The sequence below is a fragment of the Taeniopygia guttata genome, chromosome 1 (genome assembly GCF_048771995.1).
Source record: "Taeniopygia guttata chromosome 1, bTaeGut7.mat, whole genome shotgun sequence".
NCBI lineage: Eukaryota > Metazoa > Chordata > Aves > Passeriformes > Estrildidae > Taeniopygia > Taeniopygia guttata.
The window spans coordinates 21,027,387-21,046,604 of NC_133024.1; the positions used below are offsets into that span (position 1 = coordinate 21,027,387).

Below are 19,218 nucleotides of genomic sequence, written 5' to 3' on the forward strand. Positions count from 1 at the left end.
CAGGCTGGATTGATGACCTGAGGGCAATTGTATGGGGTTCAATAAAGTTCAATAAGTGCCAGGTCCTGCACTGGGGCCACAACAACCCCAGGCAGCACCACAGGCTGGGGGAAGAGTGGCTGGAAAGCTGCCTGGCAGAAAAGGACCTGGGGGGGCTGGCTGACAGCAGCTGAACACGAGCTAGTGTGTACTCAGGTGGCCACGAAGGCCAATGACATCCTGGTCTGTACCAGCAATAGTGTGGCCAGCAGGACCAGGGCAGGGATTGTCCCCCTGTACTTGGCACTGGTGAGGCTGCCTTGAGTCCTGTGTCCACTTTTGGGTCCCTAAATTCAGGAAAGATATTGAGGTGCTAAAGCCTGTCCAGAGAAGGACTATGAAGGTGATTAAGGGTCAGGAGCACAAATCCTGTAAGGAGTGGCTGAGGGAGCTGGGGGTGTTTAGCCTGGAGAAAAGAAGGCTCAGGGCAGCACCTTATCATTCTCTACAAGTGCCTGAAAAGAGGGTGTAGTGAGGTAGGGGTTAGTTTCTTCCCTCAGCTAACTAGTGATAGGATAAAAGGAAATGGCCTTAAATCTGTTTAGATTGGTTATTAGGGAAAAAAATCTTCCTGGAAAGGATTGTAAAGCCCTGGAACAGGCTGCCCAGGGAAAAGGCTGAGTTGCCATCCCTGGAGGGATTTAAAAGATGTGTAGATGTGGCACCTGGGCAAACAGTTTAGTGGTAGGCTTGGCAGCGTGGGGGTAATGGTTGGACTTGACGATCTTAGAGATCTTTTCAAACTGAAGCCATTCTGTGCCAATAGAAGAAGAGCTCAGTACATGTTGTGATTTTCTTTCTTCCATAATACTAAGCAAGCAAATTAATACAAAAATGTTATTGAAGAAAAATTATGGAGAAAACCAGCTGATAGTTCCAAATCATTAGCCAAGTACATATAACAATGCCCTCCTCATCCAAAACTACTCATCATAACAGCATGAGAAAGAATGCAGTTGTGGTATTTCCTCCAACACCAGAAAAGCTGAAAGAATCCTATGAGAAACTTCTTTCCAGCATCTCTGACTTCTGATGACTATCCAAACCAAAAAGTGAACAAGGACATAACCCCAGAGTTTCTCTGGAATGTATATCTGATTAGACAACATTTTATCATTCAAAATTGTGATAAACCATGGCACAGACATAGGGGTGTAGCACGTTTGACAGCATCTTACACCAAATTTCTCTTCACTGAGTGGTTCTTTGTTCAGAGCTGCCTCAGTTTTGCTGCATGGTAAGAATATGCAGAGTTGTCAAGCAGCAGCTGACTTGCCAAACAAACTACTTCCTTCTATACTCAACTGTGTACACCCAGTTCATTTCTGAACATCTCTGGGAGGAATTACTCTAGAATTGTTGCTCAGAAGCCTAATGGAGCTACAGAGAACTGACTCCATCAGTTTAAAAAATCAGAATAAAACAGATAAAACCTCACCCAAAAATATACAAAAAAAAGCTTCTTTAATTCACATAAACTTCATCTGATGTCTGTGGGACAAAACAATTTTGGCTTAGAGCTTATGCAAATATTAACAATAACATACAAACATTGAACTGTTTGAGAAAAAGTAACTGCTTGTTCATTCCATCCAGTCCAACATAAATAGAAATAAATGCTTTAAGATATGAGCCTTGCATTTGGATGGAGTAAAAAGGCTTTGACATAACATGCTATGCTGAGACTTAAAGCTTCAGTAGTTCAGCCTGCCTTTTCTTGTTGCAAGTGCATGAATGACGGATGCTAGAAGAGTTCCTGTTCTTTTGTAAAATAAACAACCTTGAACAGAGCACTCACAGAAATAAAACAATGTCAAGTTCTCTATACTTTTAAAAGTTTGTAACACTGACCTTGGACATGGAGATGGTTTCTATAAGCAGTATGATAAAAGAGTCTAAAAGTATTCTAGTGCAAAAGAGCCACATTGTTAGAATAGCATAAGTCTACATATCTTGCAGAGGAGAATGCAGGGTCTGTACTAGACACATTACTCTCCTTCTCTGTCAGTGGAAGTACAGTGTTTTTAAAAAGATAAGATAATTATGGATGCCTCACCTCCCTGACATTAATATAACTGATCTGCACTAGGAGAAAAATTCTGTGAAAGAACATGGAATGTTCTTTCCTTTTATTGATATTCATCTTAATATGTCGGCCAAAGGGAGATTGGAGATGAGGAATACTGGAAAATCCTTTCTGCAGGTTGGTTTCTAGGTTGCCACTGAAGTCTCACAAAGAGAAAAACACAAGTGAAAAACCAGCTTACTAGTATCATCTTAAATTAAAAGGTCTCAGTTAAGTAAGTGGTGAACTTCCTCTCCTGTCATTGGTCTAGCATTACTGAATGCATTAATAAAGACTACTTAAAGCTTTAGATAGATTAAATAAAAATAGTAAACACTGATCTAACTCCTCCACCTATATGAAGAGTATGAGAATGTATCGATTATGCAAAATGAGACAAGTTTATAGAACCAAAGAAATTGTTATGAACTCTATGAGTTGACTGAATTTCTAGAGTTAGGAAAAGGCCTTTGTCCAGAATATAATACATATTTTCTATTCATTGTTTCAAGGTAATGTGTTGAATGGTCACAAGAAAAGAGAGTTTCTTTCCAGATGAAATGCCATGGCAAAAAAAGAGACCAAAGTATCAATTTGGGAATGCATGCAGAAATGCCAATGTATCATTAAGCATTTATTTTTTTATACTCCTTTACTCCTCCTGGTGAACATGGTGGCAAGCAAATTTCTTACTCAATAATAAAACTCAAACAGTTTGTAAAATCTTAAGAGTGCTGAAATTTACTTGAGTGTTGTATGTGCTCACCAACAATGTAAGACAAACTTTTCCTCCACATCAGAACTTCTTTTGCTGTAGCTGCTGACCAGTAGCAATGATTTCAAAGATCAGACACAAGCTGGACAGAGCACTCATGTCTTCATCATCATGCTAAGAAGAACTCAGAGGATTTGTTTCCATAATTGACGGCTCTATTAGAAGCCCACTAAAGTACTTCGTTCTTAAAAATACAGAAGGGCAGGGGAGGGCAGGAAGAAAACTAAACTAGGGGGGGAAAAGCCCTGTGTTGGTCCTTCATTTCCATGAACTTAGCTAGCCTATGGATCTTGGGAACAAGTTAACATTGTTTAATGTCTACACTAAAAGCGAGCAATAGAAACACTGAACTGTGAACTGAAATCAGTAACTTGCAACTTAACTTATTGCAACTTAATATATAATAAAAATAATGGAATTGATGAAACAACTGCAAATGGCATTGAGTTGACAGGCTCTTTGCTAAACACTCCATAGGCCATGCTCTGATGTATTACAGCAAAATTATAAGATTGTAATAGAATGAATGATTGAAAAGCAACTCTACCAAAATCTGTGAGCGCTGCCAACCATGTCTCTGCTCAAGCTCCTGTTTTTCCACAGTAAAACAGAGAGCAGAAGCTGCTGTGGTTCCTTCATACCACATTCTCAGGAGTTAGAATAAAAAATACTGTATATCCCCCAGCAGTAAAATTTTATGCAATTTGAAGAAAATACCTACTTCTGACAAGACTAAATATGCAATAGAACTATGTTTTCCCCAGCCCTAAAGAAAAAAAATTGTTTTGATGTTTGGAATCAAATTCCTATGGTTTAGTGATTTTTTTTCTCATAATATTAGGCAGTTTGAACATTAATGAAGATGAAAAATTTAATTCTGTCTCTACAGTGTTTTTTTTTTTGTGCAGAAGGGAAAATAATTTATTAATGATGTAACCAGGATATCAAAATAGTCTATTATTTCAAAGCTGATGAATTGTGTAGTTAGGAAGGGAGCAATATCTGTGAGATAAGGCATAAGACCCAAGCAGTAGAGATGGATTAGAAAACATGAACATTTTATTCAGGCTCTGCTTCATTCCCTTTTTAACTTCGGTGTCACTGGGCCAAGTATTTCTTTTCATCATACATTTATTTTCCTAAGGAAGATATATTTCATTTGAAACAGAGCACAAATTATCTTTCCAAAATAATTTTTTCAAACCCCATACAAACTTTTGGCAGAGAGTTTCCAAAGAATATACATATCTTACAGACAAAATGTGTGCCACTTGGCTTCATTAATAAAATTTCAGGAAATATTCAAAATGCACACACAGAATGCATAATACTGCCACCAAGCACATTCTATTTAGTCCTCAATCATGTGTTAAAAGGTTATGACTTCCATGTTTTATCGTGGTTACTTCTCACAAATGGACAAACACTAGATTTGAATATAGGGTCATTTTATCAGCTTTGCTCATTGTAAAGATGTAAGATGGGGTGTTCCACGGACGGATTTGGGGTGAATATATGCGAGATCTCTGTTGGTTGCTCTTGGGGGATGAGGTTTATTCAGGATGCAGAAAGACCCTGCCTTGTGCTGTGTAGCAGCACGTGGCTGAGCCTGAGGTGATGGGAGAGGGGAGAGACAAAGAGGGGAGCAGGGACTCCCAGAGGAAGTTCCAGGAGGAGAGGGGAAGATCCAAGAGGGCGTCTGGCCCCCGGAGACCCCTTATCAAGAGGGGCTTCAAGGTGGGCTGGAACAGGACTTGGGCCAATGGGGTCACAGACACTTGATGTTTCAGGGGAGGGTTACAGGTGTGGGGTGAACCATACATTTTGGGGGTGAGATGGAACAGTCCATTTGACTTTTGGACCCCTCTGTAAGTGAGGGTATTGTCCAGCCAGTAGGGGGCATGATATTCATCCTGGCTGTACTGTTGTGGTTCTTAATCATATTTATCTACCCTTCCCAACAGCTCATCATCTGGGCCATTGTCCCAATCTCTGAAATGCAGATAAACTGACACTCATCTAATCTGAACTCCTGTACAATATCACCTGAGTGGAAACTCAGTCTTTTTGTACAATGACATAAGAATACAGCATAATTAGGAATATTAGAAGATCTTTAATAGAATCAATTCCTGCTTGAAGAAGGGTCAGCCATGAAGTCAGAACACACTTCTCTAGGTTCATCCACTTGGCTATTGAAAGCCTCCAAGGATGGAGGCTGCACAGTGTCACCAAAAACCAGTTCCACTGCCTGATTGTTTTTGAAGGGGAGAAGCTTTTCCTTATATCCTGACACAACCTCCTTTTTTTTCAACTTAGGCCTGCTCTCAGTTGTCCTTCCACCACCATGGAGCCCATCTCCACCTTCTAAATAACCTCCCCTTAGGTACTGGAGGCAGCTGTTTGAAAAACCCCAAACCTGACTGTTGCCAGGTTGGACCAGCCCCACTCCTGCAACCTGACCTCCAAGGGCAGGGGCAGCAGCCCTGGAGATAATGTCAGTGGTTCCCCACTTACCCTGATGCAGTTCACTGGCATCCTTCTTGCACCAGGAGGCTCAACGCTGGACATGTCTTCTAAATATGGCCTAGTAAGTGCTGAGTAGAGGGAGCTAATCACTTTCCCAAGCTACTGGCTGTGCTCCTGTGATTACAGTCCAAGATAGTGTCCTTCTTTGCTGCCACAAACTACTACTGGCTCAAATTCAGTTTGCTGTCTAGCAAGACTCCCAGTTTCAGCTTCCCCAGAATTGCTTCCCCAGTTAGTGAGCTCACAGGTTTTATATTTTCAATTGGGCTAATACTGTATGCTCACCTTTGAGAAAAACTGCCAGTCTTTAAGTTAGCACTGCAGAGTTGCTCCATTAATTTTTTTTTTTTTCTGTTTTGGTATGGCAAGCATCAACATCAGCTAGAAATTCTCAGTGGAAATTCCAGAGCTGACACATAGATAAAGGAATTCAGTAAATATAGGAGATAAATTATGCATTTGTAGACTGGATTGACTGAATTGATATGAACAGCTTTGGACTGCATTCCCTTTTCACTGGTGGGTGTAACAGAATCAGTACATTCAAGACATACAAAATGGCATTAGTTACAGCTACAGTATGGTCTGTATCAATTCTTTTCTTTCTTTTTTCAAATCTCCCTCTATCAGGTGATATGGTAAAGAATTAACCTTGTAATACTGTGTCATGGTTTGACACTGGCATAATGCTAGCGCCTTCCTGAAAATACAACCTTCTAAATGATTTGCTGTGAGATGCGATCAGGAACAGAGTACAGTAGGCTTAAGCTTAATAATAAAGGAGAAACTTTATTAAACTACTACTACTAAAAAGGGAAAAGAAAAAAAAACTAAATCTAAAAAAATGAAAACCTTCTAAAACATTCCTCCTCCCCACTCCCCCCCCCCCCCCCGATTTCTAACAAACCACAGTGAGACACAACTTGGACATCTTATCAGGTTTCTATTCTTCAGATAATCAATATTCAGTCTATCGAGGGAGAGAGGAGCCTCTCTTGTGCTATAGACTTTTTAAGAAACACAACTGTACTTCTTGTATTTCCATGTCACACATGGCACCACCCAGAGAAAAAAATTGCCATGGTGACACTCTCCTTTCTGTGCACAGTGCTTTCACTACTAATGCATGGACAGACTGTTCTTAGGATATTTTTTTAAAGAATGTTTTGCTAAGAGAGGAAAAAACAACAGTTTTTTATTTTTGGGACCACAGTACCCCTATTTTCTTCCTCCCCTGGGACCAAGGGTCTCAAGAACAGAGATCATATTTTTTTCTTCTCCTCTGAAGACAGGCGGTGTTACTACAAACCTCTTCAACTTTTCTCTGTTCACTCTACTCCTGTTTTTTTCTTTAGCTGCTGAAGCAGGTCTCTTGGCTTACTGTGCATCTTCTTAAAATACAGTCTCTTTTTTGGAGGAGAAAACTGGTTTAGTCTATGGTTAATAAGAAAAAGTCTACCTAAAAGCTACTCCATCATCTTCCCCCCACAATTTTCTTTTCTTAACATTTCAGGCCCCAGGCTGTCTTTCTTCTTCTCTTTTAAACTGAGGAGGAGTAATATTTTACAAAGCCCTTATTTCTCAAGAAAGGGTTATAAGTTCTGACTTCCTGGATGGCTCTTGGCCCAAGCCCCCCCCTCCTCCCCCCCTTCTTCTTCCCCGGGTGTACTGCTAGCACTGTCGCTGTCTCTTTTTTTCTCTCTCCAGAGACACTCTGTGGGGGGAATGCAGACATCCCAGATTTTCTTCTACCGGTCTATCTACAGGGAGCTGGCTGGTTCTAGCCCCTCTACCTTTCACTGAACTTAACCTGGCCACATGGCTTCCCCTCCCCCACCCAACCACCCGGCTGGGGGGCGGGAAGTCTGCACTCCACTCTGACCAGAACTAAAGAGAGAAAGTTCTCCAGGGAGTTCTGGTTTCTAACCCCAATGTGTTCTCAGAGGCGTGTCCAGATTTCAATTGGTCAGCTCAAGTGTCAATATTCAACCCTAATCACTGAATGGCTTGACCTTCTTCCTTCTGAGGAAACTCCCCTCGGCGTCAAACCACGACATATGGCAAGGTGTTTGAGGTAGACATGTGCTTTCTCCACATGCAGTAAGGCCTTGGCTGTACGCTCATCTACAATGCAAGATCTACATTTTCAAAATGTGTCCTGATTTTGTATCCTATACTGGATGGCATACAGTGGTTTTGTAGCCAGACCATCCCACTGGCACTAATCTACAGGTACAAATGTGAAAGACAATATCAATCAGATTCTCAGTATCATGCAGATAAAACTTTGAGAACTCTCTCCCATTACTCTCCCCTCTAAATTTATGAATCTACTATTAAAAAAAAAAAAAAAAAACAAAACCAGAAGCCAACAATACTCCGTAAAAACTGCAATACTGTCACATTTAATTCTTTAAAAGGCAAACTTGCTGGAAAGACTGAATAAAACTTACAATGATGGGAAGCATGACAGAAGACAGAATGTTGCCTGAAGCCACAGGTTCATAAAATATACCACTGGTGAAATGGAGACATTGCTCGTGTCTGTGGTCCTACAGTCCTACAGTCAAATAAGATGAAAAGATTATATTTACATGAGGGTTGCATAGGATAACAGAAATTTATCTGTAGGCTGTTTAGAATATTTTTATATTAACAACCACCAAAACAAAAGCCTGAAATGTTTTCCTCTTTCCTGAATCATAAATTTTTTACATTTATTGCTGAAATTTGGAAGTGTTAACTTTTACCTCACAAGGCTGCTATTGCCTGTGTTATCCCACTTTTTGTTAGGAAGTCTCCTAATACTTTTTGGGTTGTGTTTAAAAACAACATTGACACCTTTACCTTGATAACTAATCTTCTGCCATCACCAAGCTATCCAGCTGCCTGGGGACTCTCCTCATTTGATAATATTGCTAGTACCTGAGCTACTGCTGTGATGCTATATAAATGATCATTTATTTCCAGAAGTTCAACCTCCCAATCTATCCATGGGTATTCTTTCCACTACCAACATATTAGCCCACATTTTAGCTTTGTCACATTCAGTGCAAACTGGGGGGGTAATCAATTCCTTTATGGAACAAATGTAGGAATTTTGGCTTCTCTCCTTTTGAAAGACCTAGTGTGGATAGCATGTCAGTTGTACAGCTATAGTTTTAACCTGTCTCTTAAGGATGATGCCACCTCTGTTAATAATTGCTCTTTGCCATATACTTTGTATGCTAGAACTAATTTAATTTAATAGAAGACTCTACTACTAAACAAATTTACAGAATACTCATTGTAAAGAAAATATGCATTGTTCTCAGAAGTGTGATGAACCATCTATCCAAGTTTGAGTACTTCATTAAATTGATACCCTTACTAGCAGTTCTGTTCTGCACTATGTGTGTAGCTCTACCCTCAAGTAGAGCAAGTAAATGGTACAGATTTTGGAAAGGACAGGCTGCCTCAAACAATTCTTTCAAGCTCATAGCAAACCAATCTAGATATTTTGAGGCAAGAATGGAGTAAGAGTGCTAGAGCACTGGAGGGCCTTACTGAAAAAGTAGCTTTATTTTTAAAATGCAGATGGAAACTGAAAGTTTGGACATCACTCCTGGTGATAATAACATGACAACCTTTCCTGCCATGTGTCCACATTGAATTTACTGTCTAGCCTGACAGTGTGCCATGAAATCCAGTTGGTCATTTTCAAGTTTCCCATGGATTTTTTTGTAAACTTTCATCTACTAAAAGTCTCATTAGGGAAGATAAGTGTTGCAGTGATCAGAAACCCACAGGTCTCGGGACAGGGCAACCATGGGTATGTATGCAGATTGGGGAACAAGAGGCTGGAAAGCAGCCCTGTGGAAATTGTTAAGAATGGGCAAGGAGACCAGCTCCTTTTTAATGCCTTTATTAAAGTGACCAGCTCTGGGTAGGTGCTCGGGGGATCGCGCACACTGCTGCTGCTCCCTTCGGCGAGGCAGAGGAGGAGGTGTTCAGTTTTGCTGTACAGCAGAACTGGAGCTTCCGTCCTCGCGGGCGTGCCTGGGAAGACGCTTTTGGGCTCGTCGGCTAGGGTTTTTGCTCTCAGTTGGTTCCACTTAGGATAGGACGATGCTCCGGAGTTGATTCTGCAGCGCTGGCAAGGTAGGAGGACTTCTTCCCGGTGGCTAAAGTCCGTTTGTTGTTCAGGTCTTAAGTTGGCTTGTTTTCTTTAGGGTTTTTTTCTGAGTTTCTGGTCACAGTCCTTAATTTGCATATTCTTGGGGGTACTCCGGTCACCATTTTGGGGAGCAGCGGAGGTGTTACCCAGTGGTCACAACATGGATGACAAATACAGTAAAGGGGCACAACATAGGGAGAGATAAGGGAAACATCAACGGGGATTTAACAGGTAATAACAGTCTTAATTAACACTTTTAACTTTAAATTCTTTTAACTTGTTTATAACACTTAACTAATGAACTTGTTCATAACAGAAAGGGACGTGGGGGTCCTGGTCAATGGAAAGTTGAACCTGAGCCAGCAGTGCCCTGGAGCCAGCCCCATGTCCTAGGGGCATCAGGCCCAGCATCACAGCCAGGCAGGGGAGGGGATTGTCCCGCTCTGCTCTGAGCTGGGGCGGCCTCACCTCCAGTGCTGGGGGCAGTTTTGGGTGCCACCATGTAAGAAGGATATAAACCTGTGAGAGAGCTTCCAGGGGAGGGTAATAAAGATGGTGAAGGGCCTTGAGGGGAGCCGTATGAGGAGTGGCTGAGGTCACTTGGGTTTTGCCACATAACACTGTCATCCAAGCTGATGGGTGCTTGATTGGTAAGCCTTTTTGTAAAAAGACGAGACTAAATAAAGTTGTATGCAACTTGCTATGGTCTGATCAATTCCCTCAGTACTGCTTTCTTTAAAAAAAATCTGATAACTCCTTGAACAGTGATCAGTTTGGCCCTTTTCCGAAAGAAGTAGATATCATATCTCCACAAGCTCTGCTACAAACTTAACTCTCTAACTAAGATACTCATTCATTTTTCTACCTGGTCCTTCCCAGATTTTAAGTCAGGGTGGACCTCTAGACTTAATTGCACACTACTGTTCTTTTCTTGCTGTTCTATCTTTCCAGCTTTCTCCACCCATTATATGTTCCAATATGATACAGGTTTTACTTGTGTATTATGGAAAGTAATACAGGCCCAGATGCCTCATGCAGGATGATACATAAATAATTAGTGTATTTGAGATGGGCACAACTGTTTCACCTGCAGGAGCCAGTGTCTGGAATCTGTGCCATCCACTCTTCTGAGCTGGAAAGCAATGAATGAGTTAAAATGAACAATGAATGATTTTACACAGAAACCACCAGGAATGCATATTCCTACTGGTCTGTCTTTTTGGCTACATTTGCCTTTTGAGAATACCAGTTGTGAAAATTATTTAGAACTCCGACACAGTGAACAATAAAACTGCTCTAAATGAAACTGCTAAACTAAACGGCTAAAAAGTCAGTGTGTAGATGGAACATGTTACAACTGCAGCAAGAAAAAGCTGTGCAGCTCAGCAAAACAGAAACTTAGGAGGGTTTCAGAGCTGAGATCTAGTAGATGTTTGGAATATAAAGGAAGTTCAATCCTTGAGAAAACAGACAACTCCAAAGATCAAGGGGCTGATTCTTCATAGCTATCCCTTTTCAGAAAGGGAAACACTGACGTTTCTGATAAAGACTTTGCATTAGTATCCCACTGCTACAAAAATCCTCCCAATAGATGAAGTGAGATTCAGAGATTCATATTTAGAAAAATAAATACAGTAGAAAAGCTTTCATTAACTACAGATTTACAGAAAAACAAAAGACCAAACCAAAACATAATACCTCCAGCAAATAAATCCAGCACTAATTTTCATGTATATGCCATCCAGCTTGCTTTTCCTCCCTCTCTCTGTCCCTAAAGAGCAAAAACCTACTCTACAATGCCTTCTGAAGGCTGTCTGCCTGCTATCCTCACTGCCCACCTACCGGAGGGAGCAGCTCCTCCCACCTGCACATAAAAGCCAAGTACATGCTACCAGCAGCAGATCAGAACACTTTCTCAGTCCTCCACTGTTTTGAGCCAGTGATCTTCTCTCTTTGGATCTTGTGTACTCAAGGTAAGATTACTGCTACTTTAGGTTTTTGGTCTAACCAGCTATTGTGAGGAAGTCTTAATATGAGCTAAGCGCTGCCTTGCTGGGTGGTGCTGGCTCCCCCTTGCCTTTTTTTTTTTTTTTTTTTTTCAGATGTAGTGTCATCTGACATTTAAATTAGTAACAGTCTGTTGTTTTAGCAGAGAAATAAAAACAGATCTTGCTGGGAAACACTGTGGCTGGGAAAAGGTCTTCTCTTCCTTTCTGATGGATTTTGAAGAGACTAGTGTACCCTGACCAATTATAACGATTTATTATCCCTCTTAATAGCTTCCTTTTCAGTTCAGTCAAGTTATGAAAAAAAATTCACTGTTAAGCTTCCTTAAATTCTGTTTGAGGAAAAAAATGCTTAGTGTCAATTTAAGGAAGGAACTGGGTTTTATTACTAATGCCATTTACTAGCCAGATTGAGACAATCTTGGGACTGAAGTGCATCTTCACAGGTTTCATTGCCTTTAAAAAAGGTGTAATGGAACTTAAGCCCTCACAGAAGCACAATAATAAGACTGATGGAATTCATTATTTTGTACCAAATATGCTTAAAGTAGATATTTTACAAGCAAAGTTCTGTTTCTTGGAAGAATAGACCTTGTGTCTCTGAAACTTTTGGATCAGCTTGTTTATATTTTTCTGCAGTTTTCCTAAACAGGCATTTCCAGCATTATGGGGAGGAATAGTTAAGAAGCCTCAGACACAGGTACTGAACAGTTAAAACATTTAAAAGTGGTTTCAAAACTATATTTGCATTCTCATCCATGCATCTGTCCATCCTCACAGAGATTTCACATTGTGTGAGTCAGTGCACTTTTAACACAGTCACCTGTTTAAAGAAATTCCATCACAGAAATCTTAATCCTACAATGCCTCTCTCCAGCGCTCAGAGATGAGGGAAAGCATGAGTTACCAGAAGCAGCAGTTAACACTGTCTGTAAATACAAAATACAATCTTCAGTTAAATAGTGATATTTTCTTCTTAATGTCTAATTCTCTTTCTAAACTGAGTCTTTTTTGGTCTTTCACAAATAGAAAATCTTCTCTTGATAAGAATTATGTCCATATATAAATGTAATCACATTAACTGCAATATTTTAAGCTATAGCATGTATAACAGCAGAACTCTGCTCCAAGTATCCTTTTCTGATACTGTAGCTAAGATTTTTTCTGATTTTATATGCTATCTCTTCTAACTGGTGGAAAAAGAAAAACACTGCCTTCAGCTATTTGCCTGCAAGACTACATAAGTATCTTTAAAAAAACCCCAAACAACAAAATTTCAAAACCCAAATAAATTGAACTATTAAAAAACCAAAGTACAGTGCTTTCTATAGCAAAATTCCAGTAAAACTATTTTTGCATCCTGGTAATTAATATAAATTGCCCATAGAAGACAGGAAGAGAACCCAATGGTTTTCCTCATAACTGGCATTAACTCTGAGCTACAAAATTTTATTTCTTAGTTAACATGTGATTTTTACAGCAAACCTCCCCATTCCAAAAACATCCCTGTTGTAAAACAGAGATATGTGATTTTAAGTTCAATGCATACAGAATTTAGGTCTACAGTGTGGGCACTAAGGCCTCATTATTTTACTCTATCAGATAAATCAAATTTTTAAATGGAGAAAATTTCATGAAAAAAAATGTATTTGTCACAGGAAATGTATATGTAGCAAAATACCTTTTATTAAAGCCTGCTGTGAAATGTAATGTTTTGGCATTTGAAAAATGCATTGCAGGACATATTAAGAAAACTCTACTCAAAGGAATGCATCTAATTTAGATCAGAATCTCCTCTGAGCAGTTTCTCTCAGGCTGAGTAGATAATTCATCTTAGCATCACTTTGCAGCAAGGGATGAAGGGAAACTGCACACCCATCAGGTCTCCAAGAGAACCCAGATGTCTGGGAATGCATTTACTGACCTATGTGCTCATCTGAAACTCCTTTTTACAAGATCAAAGCACACTGATAATAAGATAAAAATACTGATTAAAGTAATGCTACAACCTGAATTAAGGGGGGGAAAAAAAGGGGGAGCAAGGAATTCTGATTTTTTGAGTAATGATCATAACATTTGAAAAATAATACAGGCAAAGAGACTATAATAAGTTTTTCAGCCAAAGTTAAGTTAAGTGTTAAGCAGGGATGCTAAGCCACTTGTGGCAGTTATGCTTAGGGTTTTTAGGTGTTTATTTAGGGCAGTAATATCTACTTAAGCCACTAGTGTAACTCCCAGTGCTGTCTAAAGTGCTAGACTAGATACATAGAAACAGAGGATAAACCTATCACTGTCTGCTTATCTATGCATAATTCTGCCACTACCACTGCTTGGGAGAAATTCTTACCTTCAGGAATTTATTTTCACACCTCTCTGTAGGGAGACATTATGTTTTCCTCTGGCCCTGCTGTCACTAAATATATAAAATATTTTACTCAAGGTCACAGTGAAAATTCATGGTAGAATGTCAGATTTAGCTCCTCTGGTTTCCAGGCCAGCACTAATCCCACACTTCATTTTGTATTCAGCCTTCTAAAGTCCACTCCTTTGTAGTTTCTCTGTCTTTGCATGAGTCTTTAGGACTAAACAGCAGGGAGAGTTCCAGTGACAAACCTTGAGAGAGGTAATTTACTCCTAACACTTTCAAACTTCCTGTGAAACCCTTTACATACCCCTTGAAAAGATTTACAAAGAAATCATTCATGGAGGGTGTAAATAAACAATTAAACAAATATCAAATGCTCATCTCTTTCTTACACGCTGTGGTTAAAGGAGACCAGCCCAGTCTTGGCAGGCTGAGGAAGCAGAGGTCCACTGCCATGGCCCAGAAATGATGGGCAGCATCTGACTGTAAGAGCTCAGTCTTGGTAATTCAGCAGCAGTAAAGAGCTCAAAGAAAAGTTCATAGGACTTAAGCAAAATTATTGAATTATCTTGTAGGGGACATTAATAATAATCTTCCTTTCTTTTCTACATGCACTACCATGTGCCCCTTCTATAAACATATAGGATATAATTTCATAGCCATTAAAACAAACAAACAAGCAAGCAATCAAGCAAACAAAAACCAAAGCCCCAACCACCAGCTTTGTCCTATCCCCCTAGTTTTTATCCCTTAAGTAAATTTATGAGGGTACAGATTAATATTTGCTCCGGCAGCCTTGCAAATACTGCATTTTAAAAAAACCTCAAAATCAACAAAACAAAACCAAAACCAACCAAACAAAAAACCCCACCTCACCCAAGACATTTCAGTGCTCAATTTCCACAGTTATTACCCTAGCAATAAGGCCTTGTCTCGTACTCTTTTAACTTAAAAATTACTACTAAGCATGCATTGTTCATAAAGTAGTGAACATGTGAAAGGTAGCTGGAGGACTAGAAAAGGAACCATTAATGGTCGTCTCACTATCTGCCACAGAAGACAATTTTTATATATCTATGTGCATATCTGCATGGCAGAATTTTCTGCCCACTTATTCTGTCTCTTGCTATGTATCTCAGGGGAGGTAAGATTCAGTTTTATCTCTTAAGCATAAATATATCCCTATACTTTCCCTTACTTCTTTTGCCTTCCTGTTATTGTAGGCTGTGGGTTCCTTCCTTCTACAGGGAGATAATTTACACTAACGTCATACTCCTAAAAGAGCAATGGTTCAATGGAGGTAATGTAGTGAGGAACAAGACAAGACAAAAACATTAGAAGTGCTGTGTTCTGCCTGTTAAAAAAACAGCAAACAGCTGTACTTAACTGTACAAAAGTTCTTTATTTTTGCCACTTACCCTTTCTAGAGTTATGTGTAACTGTTGTTGCCTTTTTTGTGGCTTTCCCTCTGCAAACAGAAATCCCAGAAAAAGTTGTGGGTCTATATATATGTTCAAAAAGATAATAACTCCTGGTTCTCAAGCCTTTCTTTGGGTCTTGAGCAATAACCATGCCTATTCCCTGTAGTTACCAGTAAACATCTATGCTTGCTCTCCCTTCACTCCTGAAATGCTGGATGTGTTTCTCTAATTGTCTTGATGGATAATGCAGTTAATGTCTCATAATTGCACTGCAGGGGTTAATACCACTATGAAGTCTTGGGACATCTTTAGGTAATTAAAACTTCATGCAACTCCATATTTTATAGCAAAAGCAAGACAAATACAAGTTTGTCACTTATGAATGGTAGATGAAACTGTTCAGGGGTGACATTACATGGACCCTTTTCAGAAGGGAGTGAGAATCAATGGCCTCTCTTGCTTATAAAAAACACATAAAGCAGCCCTATGAGAGTGTTTATCAGTTCCCTCTGCTGGCTACAAAGGCCGGTCCAGATGAGCAGCTGTGTTTGCGGAGGCAAAGGTCTGAAGTTCTATTCCCAGCGCTGTGAGCCTGTGGTGCACTGATGACTGTAGTGTCTGTGCACGTCTGTGGACATCATTCTTTATTGGGGTCTCATCAACAGCCACACTGAGTTCAACATGAGGGCACCCAAAAATAATATGGACTGCCTGGTAGGTAAGAAACTTTGGATTTGGGAGACACGCTAGCAGCTATGCCATTCATAATTCTGCACAGCTAGGGCATTCTTCTGTTCTGCATCTTACACACACCTTGCTTTTTCCACCTCTTCAAGACAGATGTGTGTGTGTGCTCATTACACTCATTTTAGAGACATCTGGGCAGTTAGCACAAATATTCTTGGCAATCCTGGAGTGTAACACTTCAAAATGTCAGCTTCTGAGAACTTCACATTTGTAAGTAAGTAAATGGTACGAAAAAAAGAACACTCTAACCTTAAAAAAAAAAAAAAAAAAAAAAAAACCCTAACAAAAACTGCACCACAAAACAAAACAGAAAAAGAACCTAACTACTTATTTTCCATTCCTGGAGGATAAGGCCTATATATAACCTGATTACACAACTGGAGAAACAGGTCATACAAGTTATGCAGCCACTTTGAAAATTAAAAAAATGTACTGCAAACTTAAGAAAATTTTTTTTTGTTTTAAAAAAATATCCACAGCACTAAAAATCACAAACTCCTGGATCAGCTATGCCAGTTTACTTCAGCTCCTAGGAATTTATCATGGCAGCATATAGGATACATAAAACCTATCCCATTAAAGGGAGAAAAAGGCAAAACTAACAGCTTGACATAGTAGATATCAAAGGTATATTAAAAGCTAGAACTTTGAAACATCTGCAACATATGTTTCCTGCTAACTAAAAAAGCAACCACTCTTTCCAGACTGCTGCTTTCTTCACTCTGAAAGTAAGAGGTTGACAGTAGCACACTGTGGATTTACATAGGGAACTCCAACCAAAGCATTTGACCATTTTTGCAACAGAAAATTCTGGAGAGTAAAACAAGTTTCTAACAAAACCCACTCTTATTAAATGAAGAAACAACACGTGTATGTAATACATATTTTCTGGAATGGAGATGCTTACTTTGCCTCTCACTTGACATAGTTTTCAAAGGGACAGAATGGATGGTGGCACAGCCCCAGGGACACATAAACCAATCATCAATTCACCACTAAAGAAATCTAGCAGTCAAGTCTCCTTATGCCAGCACATAACTCACCTCTGTTCTGCCCCTCCATTCTTCCCACCATGAGTGGAGTTCCAGTGAAGGCACAGTATCAGAAGAGTCTTTATGTAGCTTGGAGACCAGAAATTCTCTTTCAGCTTGCCTTAAAGAATAGCAGCAACAACAACAACAACAACAAAAAAGGGCTCAGATATTTCCTAGTACTCCTTTTTAAATAAAGTAGGTGCTCTTAATTGAACTCTCAGTTGATGGATATTAATGTAAAACACACAGCTGGGACCCTTGTTGGCAAATCTCAGGAAAAAGTCAAGAGGTAGTTGCTTTAGGTCAAAGCTGAGGAATAAAAGCAGGTGTGTGAGGAGAGTTTTTGTTGCCAGCACTGATATATCTGCCACTTGCAATATAGATGAACAGCAAATGAGAAAAGAGTAGTTAAGGAGGTGTATCTCACAAGCACTAGCATTCACACAAAACATATTTTAGAAAATGAAGGGGAAAAAAAGACAGCATTCAGTCTTTATTTCCTTTTACTCAGTGGCTTGAATTAAATTTACCATAGTAGCACGTCACATTGTTTGCTGCAGAAAAATGCAAAGCTTAGGCCTTTAGGAATAAGTCTCTTATGCTTTACTGATTCCAAAAATGTCAGTGCTTGTCAAAGTGTTTTTGAAGTAAAACCAAAACCATGTTAATAAAATGAACTTTCCAAGACAATGCTGGCCAAAACTGATTCTTAGATTTCTTTTCAGTAATAAACTGCCTCTGTGGTTGCTGAGTTGATAGGGAAAAGGATTTAAAGAATCAAAGCCATGTTCTGGTTAACTCAGGGTATAAAAAAAAAAAAGAAATAAAAGCCACCACTGAAACAGAACACAAGGCCTACAGTGAATGGACAGACTTTTGCTGAAGGTGGGCAGAGCTCAGCCAAATCCAGCTATGCTTTTAAAACTGGCTGCAATCATTACTAGGCCCTAACTGAAGATATTCCAGGACTGCAACATTCATTGTAGGTATACCTTGTGATATGCTGCTGTAGGTTACTGGACAAGCCTCAGTACTTTAATATGTAATCACAGGCTGAATGTTAGTTCAGAAGAGCTACCCTGCCTATTTATTAAGTAGCAAATCCCTAACTGAATTAACAACTGGAAGGCTTCTGTCCCATCTTAGCCCAGCCTTATGGATAATTAGCTCAAAAAATATTTTAGAGGAAATTGAGGCACAGAGAAAGTTGCTGGTGTAGCATTTCAAGAGATTGCTCCTGGTCAGATTCTCAAGTGTCTTCCCATCATGATGAGGGCTAGATGGAGAGTTTGGTTCCTGTCTGGGCACCTCAGTGAGAACCAGATTTTCACGAGTAATCAGCACCTAGTAGCTCTCACAATGACACTTGCAGACAGATTTTGTAAGAAGTTCCTTTGATCATCTGGCCACTGCCTCAGTAGAGGCAGAAAGCTTTTGAAAAATCTGATCCCATTTGTGGGTGCTGAGTACTTCTCAAAATTCTTCCTTAAGTGACCTGGCCAAGGATGCAGACTAAAATGTGAGCAGAACCATTTTGCCTAATCCCTGGGCCAGTGATTAAACCACAAGTGTATTCTTCCATCCTCAGCAGAGAAAGACTAGAAACTAGTTGGGGCAGCAATCAAAATGCCAAACAGGCGCCAGTATCCGTGCCTGCCAAGAATAATGCCCAGATATTTGTGGGCAAACCAGACAGCCAAATTTTGGTACTTTCCTGAGAAATAATTATTTCTAGTAGCAGTGCCAGAGTCTGGCAACCTGGTTTATGCTCTTTCCGGACATACCTCTTTCTTTCTGGGCTAAAACCTTTATGAACATACCCCCATTACAGGCACACCCTCCCCACTCTTCAGAAAAAACAGCAGCTATCCAAATACTGTCCTGTTTCCATTATTCTTAGGGAGCCAGGCACGCCTGGGCAAGACAACACTATTTTGTGTAACGATATTAAGAAGCAGTGATCGTGTCGGTGAAGATTCTTGTTTTCATTTAATATTTCATTCATTTTTGAACATAAGCAACCACTTAGATGCAGAGGCAGAAACACATGCTATTCTTGGCCGGACTTTACCTCTGTGGGA

The 19,218-nt window shown here is 39.8% G+C and overlaps 1 protein-coding gene across 5 annotated transcripts in view; it reads left to right on the forward strand.

Moving 5' to 3' along the window:
• The first annotated feature begins 11,387 nt into the window (after window positions 1–11,387).
• Window positions 11,388–19,218, forward strand: part of COL8A1 (collagen type VIII alpha 1 chain) — an 87,196-nt gene continuing 79,365 nt past the window's right edge. For 2 of the 5 annotated variants that reach the window (XM_072924718.1, XM_041714067.2), the window contains exon 1: window positions 11,388–11,537. The gene's annotated coding sequence lies outside the window, so the exon portion shown is untranslated. The other 3 variants (XM_072924721.1, XM_032746670.3, XM_072924711.1) reach the window with 3 other exon arrangements.